The sequence below is a fragment of the Mustela putorius genome, unplaced genomic scaffold, assembly GCF_011764305.1.
Source record: "Mustela putorius furo isolate JIRA1106 unplaced genomic scaffold, ASM1176430v1.1 tig00003983_pilon_pilon_pilon, whole genome shotgun sequence".
In the NCBI taxonomy this organism is placed as follows: Eukaryota; Metazoa; Chordata; class Mammalia; order Carnivora; family Mustelidae; genus Mustela; species Mustela putorius.
In genome coordinates, this window is record NW_025422123.1 from 21,782,844 (window position 1) to 21,795,470 (window position 12,627).

At 38.0% G+C, this 12,627-nt stretch overlaps 1 pseudogene; it reads right to left on the bottom strand.

Annotated features, from left to right (window-relative positions):
* Window positions 1-284: 284 nt before the first annotated feature.
* LOC123389508 lies at window positions 285-4,569 on the bottom strand (annotated as a pseudogene).
* Between the last annotated feature and the right edge of the window lie 8,058 nt (window positions 4,570-12,627).

Below are 12,627 nucleotides of genomic sequence, written 5' to 3' on the forward strand. Positions count from 1 at the left end.
GTCTTTTATGGTTCCGTACACATTTTTGTTTTGTTTGTTCTAGTTCTCTGAAAAATGTTCTTGGTATTTTGATACAGATTGCATTTAAATTGATTCTTATGTGAGTAATACTTCCTTTAACTTAGGAAAATTATTGGTATCAGTATCTCAACATTTATATTAGAATGTTAAATAACAATACTTGATAATCCAGTTTCTCAAGAATATGGGTCTGCCATCGATCAGCTCTAGAGATATTAACAATTTTTTTCAACTGAAGCATCTTATTTGCATGTATTATATTCCTAGAAAAAGAATCCCGAGATTTTCCCTCTTGTGTGTTTTTGTTTCGTTTCTTCATGATCCATGATGCCAGTGAGGTTGTCAGGAATGAAAACCAAACTGGCAGGACAGGAGCAGATTATTCTGCCATTTTTCTAAATCTTTGAGTTGTGCATCAAATCAGGGGCTGAACAATTCACACTTGTTTAACCTGTCCATGAGGTTCACAACAATTTTCCCAGCTAGTGATCATTGGCAATCAAATTCACCCATGTAACCAAGATTCAACATCACAGTTAGAAACTGGACTATGGCCTAATAAGAATCTGGCATCTGCCTCTCTTTATGGCATTGTTAATGCTCGGGAGAGCATCCGCCAGCACATTTATGCACACTAGTATAATGGCGCAGAAAGATGGTGGAAAGAGCTACAGATATCAACATTTTTTTTTTTGAGTTTTAAGCACTTATTACTTTTTTTTAAATTTTTTATTTTTTATAAACATATATTTTTATAGCCAGGGGTACCAGATATCAACATTTTTTATTTATCAAAGAAATTAGTACCCAAATCTGTTTTCTCTATTAAAAAGTGGCTAAGAAACAAACTATTTAAAAAAGATAATCTAAGGGACATGCCATCCATATATTCCTTTAGAAAATTTAATCTAGAGTGCTGTGAAATGTGTAAGCCTGACGATTCACAGGCCTCTACCCCTGCGGCAAATAATACATTATATGTTAATAAAAATTTTAAAAATTAATGTAAAAATATGGTATGAAGTAAGCTTAGAATGTTAGCTTAGAACTTCTATAAAGCTAATGTTGAAAACACTGTTCCATCTAAACATGTCCCTATTTAAAACATCACATTTTTATTTTAAAATTTAGTACCAGGGAGGCGCCTGGGTGGCTCAGTCAGTTAAGCATCTGACTCTTGGTTTCACTCAGATCATGATCTCATGGGTCATGAGACAGAGCCCCAGGACAGGCTACACACTAGCAGGGAGTCTACCTAAGGATTCTCTCCTTCTGCCCCGTCCCTATTAACACACACTCTCTTTCTCTCTCTCTAAAATAAATAAATTTTTTTAAAAAAATAAAAACAAAATAAAATAAAATTTAGTACCAGGGAAATATGTTTATTCCATAATTGCATTCATTCATTCATACCATAAATAATTTATTTATTGTCCTACCATAAGGTAAGCTTTTAGGTTGGTACTGAGAATACACTTGTTAGAAAAAAAGTGTCTGCTCTCACAGAAGTAGCTGTCTAAGGAACAAGCAAACATTAAACATGGATCAAAAGGAAAAAAAAAAACTAAGGTGGAAGTTTTAACCAACACCTTAAGATGGCAGATATCAACAAGAAGTTGATCAGAAGTTTTAACCAACACCTTAAGATGGCAGATATCAATAAGAAGTTGATGATCAGACATCAATGAGAAGTGCTAAATATAAAAATTCTCAAAGGAGGTTTATAAAAACAAGTTAAACATCCCATAAGTCCCTTACCTTAGGGATCAACAAGGATCAAAAGTTGAAAAAAAAAAAAAAAACTGCTGGTGTGTTGTGAATTTCTCCTCCTTTTTTGGGGAGAAAACTGGGGAGGGTGTCTGCCTCTAACATCAAACTTAATTACAAGAATTTCAGGGAGTCCCCTCAGAGAACATAGTCCTGTATGCCTTAAAGCTGAGAGTTACAGTTGCTGGTCATCTACTGTTGGATCCCCAGTGTTGGGTCCCCCAATAATGGGTCCATGGTCAAAGGAGCGAGACTGATATAAAGCGAAGGTCAAGCAAAACTTGAAAATTTCGCGCCAAGCATCAAGAATCAAACTGACTGTCAAACAGACTGGTCAGGGCTGCCTCTTACAGAGAGCGCAACCCCTCCCTGCCTCACAGACTAACTTTTATAAAGCAAAGGCCATGTGATTGAGCCTGGCCACACACAGGTTGCCAATGAAATTGCAATACACAGAGAAAGCTACAGTCATGCTAGGTCATACACGGGTGGCCAATTGAACTACAATTCAACCCATAGTAGACACTTGCACTAGCCTATCACCTTGGTGAGAATTGGCCCCCCAAAGACGGGGCCCACACTCCTTGGTAGCTAGGGAGACAGTATGTACGCTTTACTGATTGGATGTCTCCACCTGACCCGACTCATCCCTGCATTTGGGCTGTTATCTCTACCTGACCTGATCCACCCTTGTATTTGGGCTTTGTAACCTGGGACTGGTTTTCTGACTTGCTTTTAAATAAGTTCCCCTTGGGGGTAGGGGTCAGGGTCAATTTAAGTTTTACTGCATAAACAACAAAATGGCTGTTCAACTGAGGTGGGGCTGCTCTGGCTAAATAGGCCCTTACACTACTATGATCTAGAAAACATAAAAGCAAGAAACTGCAGGCTAACCCCTCTCAGGATGGGCAAAGAGTGGTGGCTGAGTTGAGATGGGCCTGTATTCCCAGAAGTTGATATAAAGCAAAAGATATTTTGTGGGTTTTCTGTAGACCAGATCTGGGCCACAGAACAGGGAGAGTCAGAGTGCTGAGCTGTGTTAGAGCCCAGACCACAAAGGCTACCTAAGGAATGACCTGGCTAAGGTCAGTAGAACTTAAAAGCCACCCCAGGCTCTTAGAGCCTACAAAAGAAAGAAACCACAAGTGAAAGCACCACTTACATCAAGATAGTAAGTGACCCTGGTGATGGACAGTAACAGCAGGCCTAAATAATCCACAAATATGCTTTTCAAAAATAAAGGGTCCATGTTGAACATCTATAGGCCCAGAGAATAGGAAGCAAGCACATGGAAACTTGTAACCTACTGCTCTTAGCTTCCTACAGTAGTTACCTAAGGCTGCCATAACAGATTACCTCCAACCGGGTGGTTTATAACAATGCACACCACACAGTCCTGAAGGCTAGAGGTCTAAAATCAAGGCCATTACTCTCTCTAAAGTCTGTAGGGGGAGGAGCCTTCTTTGCCTCTTCCAGCTTCTCCTGGTTGTCAGTAATCCTCAGCATTCCTTGGTGTGTACATGTATCCCTCCAATATCTCCCGCCCCCCTCACACAGTTTTCTCCATCGTGTATCTGTCTCACTTCTTCTAATAAGGATACTAGTCATATTAGATTTAGCCAGTATGACCTCATTATGATGAAATACTCCTACAAAGACCTTATTTCCAACTAAAGAGGCATTCCGAGGTTCTGAGTGAACATGAATTCTGGAGGACACTACTGAACTCCCTACACTCCACTACTTCCCACCATATAAATTCCCAGAGTGGTCAGAGAAGGTAGCTAGTGGTGCAGGAGGTGAGCAGTCAATGAGAAGAAAACATTCTGGTCACTTCCCCTTCAACCTCTCCCCCGACTCCTTACTCTCCTTTCAGACTCGGTTCTACATTTTCATCTTAAGCCAGCCTTGGCCTTTCAGTCATGTCCCATGATTTCAGCTCCTCAAACTGGCCATACTCTCTCTTGCCACAGGACGTTTACTCTGCTGATCCTTCTACTTGGATTCCTTTTCTGGAATATACCTCTGCATTGAAATTATGCCCATTCCCAAGGAATTTGTATGAAATACCACTTTCAAGAAACCCAGGGTTTCTTGGTTATCAGTCTAGAATCAGTCCATAGCAAGGTTTTTATGACAAAATAAAACATTAGCTAAGGAGCTACGGAAATCATGAAACAAAAATATAGATCAATAAATTGATAGATGAATAGATGCATATGCATGTGTAAATCAATTTAAGAATAGGCATTACTGTAATTGCAAGATGTGCTTTCTTGAGAAAGACCACTTTTATTTTTTTATTCTGAGATTTTGCCTTTCTTGCGTTTTTATAATATGAAAGTACACTTTATGTTAGCACATTATAGTGTTAGCAGATGGCAGGGACTTTTTTATTGTCCTTAATTGTCAAAAATACATAAAAATTTTGAAAGCTGGCAAATTTATATCAGTACAATTAGAAATTTTATTGGCTTATAAAATCAAAAAGTCTAGGAATCACACAGAATCTAATGATAACACTTCCATACAGGCCACTAGAGGAGTGAAAACATGAAAAGATACTCATTAAACAACAAAAGTAGTCTCCTTTCACTACTATTGCCTGTTAATGGGTATTTTACTGTTACCCTCACAGCTACTAAACCTATTATTCCGACCTTTACCTCTGATCGCTATACTGTATTTCTCAAAGCATTTGCTCACTGTCGTCTTACCCATCACAGTCCAAATAATCACGTGCTTCCAAACTACCCTTCGTAAAGTCTCTGAGTTCCTCATCTCCTTCCACTTTTAATGTTCTCATCTCACAGATTTCTTTCTTTGGGTCCTGCCAGCTGAATGTGCTCCTGGTATGCCAGAGTCATGCCATAGCAGTTGGGCCATCCTCGCTACACCCCAAAGCATTTATTACTATTACCAGGTTGTTGACAGAAACATCTTTACAGTGGCTTTTCCAGGCTAACCTGATCATCTCAACCTCCCATCCCAATTTAAGACCTTCTTCAGCTGATGTCATAATTTACTGAGAACTCTTCACACACCTGAAATTAATTCCCTTTCTATCTTAAAATGATTCTGTAACCTCATCCGTTTTGTCTTTACTCTGTCATGCAAAAAGTTGCCTTGAACCTCTCCCATCTCCTACACTTGGAATGATTCCATACCATATCCTACTTTGCCTAAGATCATCTTCCACCACCAATTCCCTTTTTAATATTTTCCACCATCTGCCTTTGTCAACTGTTGGACAAATAGACCTTCCTTCCAAATATATGTTGGTCTCAACATAATACAAACTCTTGTGTTCACCTATCAATCCCTCAAATTATCATTCACTCTCTTTCCTATATAAACTTCCACTTAGTTATCATTATGCATTTTGCCAAGTGCCAGTATTAAAGTTTTGTTCCCACCACGTAGAGCTGAAACTCTTTCTTTACATGTCAACTCTGATATCCTATTTATATTATAGAATGGATTTCCTCCACTCTTGGCTTTTCTGACAACAGCATTTGACACTGTAATTGCAGTATTTAACATCAACTCATTATTTCACCATGATACTTTTTTATCTGTTCGATTATATGCCACTGATTCTGCTTCCCTTTGTATATTTCTGAAAGCTTCTGATGTGTTTTTTTCATCTTCTACTGCACCCCTAAATATATATGTATGTATACATATATGTAATACTTATGATTTCTATAATATATGCATAAGTAATATATATGTATATATGTATCTATATATATATTCCTCCAGACTCTTGTGATTTGTCATCTTTTAGACTCACTTTTCTCAAACAGATAAGGTCTATTTTTCACAGTTTCAACTAATATCATGCTGAAGATTATTACCCAACTAACAGTTTTAGTTCTGACTTATTTCTCACTTCAAGACCCACATTTCTAGTTGGTTGTTGAGTATTTAAAACTCAATAAACTCATGGCACCTTGGTCTCAATATATGCAAAATGAAATTTATTTGTTCTCCTTCAAGATCCGAGTTCCCTTTATACCATAAACAGTCACAATCTGTTAAGTGTTCTACATTTTAGTCATTATCTGTTAAGTGTTCTCTACTCTGATACTATAGAAAGCCTGGTAATACCAAGATATAAGATGCAGCTTCTACCCCTAGCAAATAACATAGTTTCTACCTTTAGGTCTAGTGGAGAAGATAGAAGTACACAATTTTGTGTATTTTGATAGAGCTTAGCTCAGATTGTTGTGGATGCCTATTTCAGAATTAAGATAATCCTAGAAGAATTTCTGAAAGGATGGTTTCTAAGCTGCTGTGTTCTAAACAAAATGCAAATGACTAAAAGAGATCCTGTTCATTTTTCTTTGAGATTATTTAACAATAGTACTTGACCTTGTATGTATATCACTATGACCTCTAGAACTGTTTTTTGAAATCAAACTGCCTGGACTCCAACTGAAGATTTTGATTCAGCAGGGCCACAGTGGAGCTCAAACCATTTTATCTTTCCAAATTTCCCTACTTTAAACCTCCATACTCATTTAGAATATTATTGATAGCTCCTTCATTGGAAAGAACCAGGGTCAACTACAGAAGGGGAAAATTTTTTCTAAACATAGGAAAGCAATTCCTGACCATTAAAAATTAGGAGACTACTGTGGGCTGTTCTCATATGTTCACTTCTTAGGAAAAGCCTTCCCAAACTTTTCCCTCAATTCCAGGGATACCACCTGTGATATATTTCTGTCAGTATCCTTACCATCAATACCCTTACCTCTTGTGCCTGTCTCCTCCAATAGATAAGGAGCTCCTTGAAAGTAGGGATTTTTTGCTTTTTCATTTTGGGGACTTCAGTGCTAGATAATGCTATGTAAATGGTTAGTTGTTTGGTGAATATTTATTAATGAATTAATTAATGAGAACCAAATGGACCTTGGCTGAAAAATGTTCTAGGAAAATGTAAGAGCAAATACAGGATCCTAGAGGCAAACAAAACAAAACAAAACAAACAAACAAAAAAACATGCATATTGAAGGGTAGGATGCAATATTGAAGGGTAGGACTGTAGCCAAGGATAAAGCTGGAGAGGTAAGTATGACCCAGATCTGAAAAGGTCTTGGATTTCATGCTATAATTTTGAGCCTTTATCCTAAAGCTTACAAGGAACCTCTTGAAAAATATGAAGAAGTATATTGTAATTGAACAAATTTAAGTCATAATGTTAAGCCATACACTCAGGTGGGCAAAACTTTAACATTCATTTTCCACAATTCACTTCAGTCTTGATTTTTGATCGCTAGTATGCCATTTCCAATACCATGGAAACATGGTTATTTCTCATTTAAATGCTTTCTAGTCAAAGTTTTCCTTCTTTGTACTCCCATTTCTGCAGGGGGTACTTAGTTCTATGTCATGAAAGGAAGGCATCTGGTCTCTGGCCTTTGGTTTCTCTCCATACTGTCATTTACTGAAATGCAGAGTCAGGCACAGTTCCCAGGATTCTAATTGGGTTAACTGGGTGGATGATATCACCATTCACAAGAAAAAAGATAGAGGAGTACGAGCAGGTCTGTGGAAGGATCAGAGTGGAGAACACTATCTTTGAAGAGCCTGGGAGACAATCAAGAGATTAACTCAAGCAGGCAGACAGGCATCTGGGATCTGGAGCTCAGGAGAAAGGGCTGAGTTACAGATGGAGATGTGGATTTGGGATTCATCAACAGAATGCCTATGAAAGATAGGTGCTCAATAAATTCTCATCTAAAAAGCACTGGAAGTGAGTGAAACCAGGGACATGCAAGCATAGAGTAATAAGACATAAGGTCTGAAAATAGAAGGTTAGAATCACAAAAGTTTATGAAAAGGTTGAGGAAGCACTGCTCTTTAAATAGCCACATATGTGGGAAAAGAAACAAAGAGATAGTGGTGTCACAGAACCCAAGATACCAGAAGGTTCAAAAGCATGGATTAATTACCATTCTCAAATAGCTCAGTGAGGTCAAGTAAGATAAGGAATAGAAATTGCCTGTTGTATTAAGCCACGGATTGATCTTCAAAGACCTTTACCTACAAAATTTTGGTGGGGTGGCCTTGATGGAAAACAGATTTCAGAGTGTATAGAAAATGAAATAGTGCATGAAGGCAACTGTTTTACAAAAAATCTGAAGTGTAAAAGAAGGGGAGAGATCGGTTTGCTACTGAAGGAAACGTTAAGATAAAAAAAAGTTGGAGCATTCTGGTTGTATTTAGAATTGCAAAACGTCATTTTTTCCACTAGTCAGCATATTAGTTTCAGATCTCTGGTTATCATCCCTTCATTCTCTACATTACCTATATCATTATCATTTGCTAAATTCTGTCAATTCTGTCTGGAAAGCAGTTTTCGCATTGCTTATTTCATTGTCCTATTAACACTCTTCTGAAGTGGAATACCTTCTTAACCTTCCTTAAATCACCCTACACAACAAGTTTACATTATCTTACTAACGTACCGCTTTGATCACCTCACACAACTTCAGTCCCCCCCCCCCCCCAGTACTTTCCTATTGCCTATCACATAAAACAAACACAACACTTACTTACGGAGAAAAAAAAAAAAAAACCAAAAACCTCCAAATTATTGCTCAGCTCATACAGTGAAACCTCATTTTTTACAAGATTCTGCCATTTGTCGTTCCCTCTGCCTAGAGATAATATCCTCCCCACTTTTCCAAATCCCACTCACCATCTAAGACCCAGTCCAGACACCATCTTGACAATGATATTTGCTTTTGATCTCCTCGAGTGGAAGAGATCCCTCTTTCCCAATCTGACAGTCTTGAATTCTGACAGCTCCTTTCACGCTTTTCACACACCATGTGTGCTAAAGTTATTGGTGTGTTTAACTCCCTTGTGAGATAGTAAACAGTTTAAAGATAGAGAACATGGCTAGGGTATCTCGCAGCCCTAACTGAGCTTTCCTTATACAGTACACGTTCAAAAACACCAGTAAATACGTTGAGTCCATTTGTTAGCAGTAGTGTGCAAGAAGAGTCAAGAAAAAAGCAGTTGCAAAAAAAAAATAGTTTATGATCTATTCAGTCACTGAGACATTCAAATGCCATGATAATGATGATGATGAAATTTCATAGATTTCATAGATGGAATTTCATAGATCACTTACACGAAGACTTCTTAATTAGAACTGTAAAAATCAGTTTAAAAACATGAATTCAATGTACATGAATAATAATAATATTAACAGGAGGCTCTGTGACATACATTAAGAACACCACGGACTTGCGCACTGTGAAGGGATTCTGTGTCCTCTGGGATAGGCAGACCTAAAGAAAGCATCCTTCCTGGGTGCCTGGGTGGCTCAGTGGGTTAAGAAAGCATCCTTCCTTCCTTATCATCCTGAGACGCATAGGAGCAAATGAAAAGATTAAGAATTGTGGCCCTATGGAAAGTTTTGAACTAAGAAATAATTTGACTTTGTTTCAGAAAATAAGTTTGGAGTGTATTTTATGTCTGAAACGTTTTGTGTTTACACAGTGTGCAACAGACAGATGGTAAGGCAGAAGACCTCTTCAAGAATCGTAGAGTTTAATGAGAGAGACAGGAAGTTATTAATAGCAGGACACTTATCACTCCAGCCTCAAAGGCCTGGCACCAAACGTAAGAGGTTCATGGCAGTCACCAAAGATGACAGTCGTGGCCCCACTAGTCTCCAGCTGGCTGCAATCTGAGGCAGCCAAGGTGGCACCAAATCAGCAACCCAGGTGGGAACCAGAAATCTCCCATTGGACAACTCCTGCGTCCCCCGGTCTGTCTTCTCTTTGTAGAGCTGGGGGCCTCCCAGGTGTGATGGCTGCTGCCATCACACGGAGAGCAGGGCTGTTCCTCCATCCTGCCAGCCTTTCTCCAATCTCCACCCCTGCATCATTCAGTTTGGATTTATTCTAGGCCAGAGCTGTCCACTAGCAATATAATGCAACTCTGTGACCTGCACACATTAATTTCAGATTTCCTAGTAGCTACAATTTTAAAAGGCACAATGAAAGGAATAAAATTAATTTTAATGATATATCCAATATGTTAGCATTTCATGTCATTAAAAAATTCCTAGTAAGATATTTTGCATTTTTTACACTCTTTGAAATATAGTGTTTTATTTTACACTTACAGTACATGTCTGTGCATACTAACCACATTTTAAGTGCTGAACAGCCACACGTGCATGAAAGCTGCCACAGTGCACAGCACAGTGCTAGACATCTGATACCCATGGGGAAACTGAGGTAGGAAAAGATACTCAATACAGCGCAGTTGGGCTTGTCTGGTTTTGCACCCTAGAACACCTCAATTACCAGATCCTGGCAGGGACATGTGGTCCTGTAAGTGGGTATTATCATGTATAATTAGATTTACAACCTAGAGATTTTAAACAATGTTGAATATAAACAGTGACACTGGGCATTCCTTAGTCCTGATTCAAAAACAAATGTATCTAACATTTTTCCATTAAATACAGTATCTGCTCTAGACTGTCAGGTATATACTACCTTCTACTCCCAATTTGCTAAGGTCTTTTTTTTTTTTTTTAAGTCATCAATTGGGTTTTGATTCTTATCAAATAATTTATGTACTTCTATTGAGAAATGCATCTAGATTTTTCCCTTCCTTAATCTGGTAAGCACCGAGTTCATTAATAAACCTTCTAATATCAAGGCAAATTAAATTTCTGGAATATATGTATTTCAGTTTATACTTTTTTGCATATCATCTGAATTCGGTTTGCCAACACTTTGCTAAGGACTTTTTTGTATATATGTTCAGGAGTAGATTTGTCCATAATTAACTCTTCTTTGTTGCCTACATCTAATCTTGATATCAAGGTTATTTATACAATGAGTAGAGGAGTATTCCCTGGTTTTCCTTTGTCTGAAAATGTTATACAACTGAAACGATCCATTCCTTTGAAAGTTTAGAGTATTCATTCATCAAATTGCCTGTATCTGATATTTTGTTTGTGAAGAGAATAACTAATAATTTAATTTCTTTCAAGGTGATAAGCTACTCAGATTTTCTATTTTTAAAATATCATAAGGGGGCACCTGGATGGCTCAGTCAGTTAAGCGTCTGCCTTCGGCTCAGGTCATGATCCCAGCCAGGGTCCTGGGATCAAGTCCGACATCAGGCTCTTCGCTCAGCAGGGAGACATCCTCCCCCTCTGCCCTTTCACTTACTTGTGCTCTCTTCTCTGTCTCTCTGACAAATAAATAAAGAAAATCTTTTAAAAAAAAAATCATAAGAAAAGAGAGACTCAAGTAAATGCTATGCTAGAGATACTGACAAAACTACTGTGGAAACATGAAGATTAGGGTTGCTGAGGAGAAATGAAAAAGCAGAGGTTGCTGGGGGGAGGGGGTTAGGGAGAAGGGGGTGGGATTATGGACATTGGGGAGGGTATGTGCTTTGGTGAGTGCTGTGAAGTGTGTAAACCTGGTGATTCACAGACCTGTACCCCTGGGGATAAAAATATATGTTTATAAAAAATAAAAAATTAAAAAAAAAAAAAAAGAAAAGAAAAAGCAGAGGTTGCAACCCTGACTTAAGATTTGAAAGGTGAGTGGACTGTTGATAAAGGACAACTGGGGTGGGGAGGGGGTTAGTAAGAGAGAAGGTGACAATCTTAACCCAGTGCCTCACATAAGCAAAGTTTCAAAAGCATCAACTTTTATAGTATGTTCCTGGAGGAGCGAGAGGCCCCACACCTGGGTGTGCTGTGTGGAAAAACAAAAAACCAAAAACCAAAAACCAAAAAGAAAGCAGGCTGGAAATTTGAACTCAGTGCTAAGAATTTAGATCTAAGCTTAATAATTACGTGTATGTCTAAAATAATAGAACTGCTTCCTTATCTTTGTTCCTTGACAGATTGGGGCTTCCTGATATCAATATAAATCAGAATATATTGTACTCTCTTAGGCTACTTTTCTCAAAATTTTCTAAGCTTATAATGCCCTTCTTCTGTTGTGTTCTAAAAATATCAGCACTCTGAGGGACTAGCCAGGAGCTCTGCTACATGTTGAATGCCTTTGCCTTTTAAATTTTACTGGAAAGGAGAGAATCGGATCCATGATTAACCACTTACTTCATCAGATAAATAAAAAATGAAATGGAAAAGTATAAACATTTGAACATTGCTTTAAGACTGATTGTATATATATATATGAATTATTTTTTTTAATTTTATTATAACTTTCCTTTTTTTTTTCTATCCCAGGCAGTTTAATGCTAGACGTTTTGATAAAATACTGTGATGCACAAAGAACGAGAGTCTGGCAGTTTCCTGACCTCAGGAATTTAGCAGTTTGAGAACTGCCGGGGTAGGGGGAGGTAACTATAGTTTATGGACTACTGCTGTGTGCCAAGCACTAAGCTACATGTTTTGCGTGTATAATCTTACTCTCCATAAAAATCTCTATGAATTAGGTATTATCATTTCTTTGGATTAATGATGTAGCTTAAGTTCTGAAACTTATACATTCAACAAGCAACTTTACATTTTAAGTTAAGTTATAGGACATCTGGGTGGCTCAGTGGGTTAAGCATCTGCCTTCGACTCAGGTCATGATTCCAGGGGACAGTCCAGTTCCTTACTCCTTGCTCAGTGGGGCGCCTGCTTCTCCCCTCCCTCCCTCTGCCTGCCGCTCTCCCTACTTGTGCTTTCTCACTCTCTGACAATTAAATCTTTTTAAAAAAATGTTTAAGGTAAGTTAAAAATAAATAATGGCATGTATATTTTCAAAAATATTTGTTGGATCAAACTGTTAAATAGTTTATGCAAGGTCACACACCTACTCCTTGGCAGAC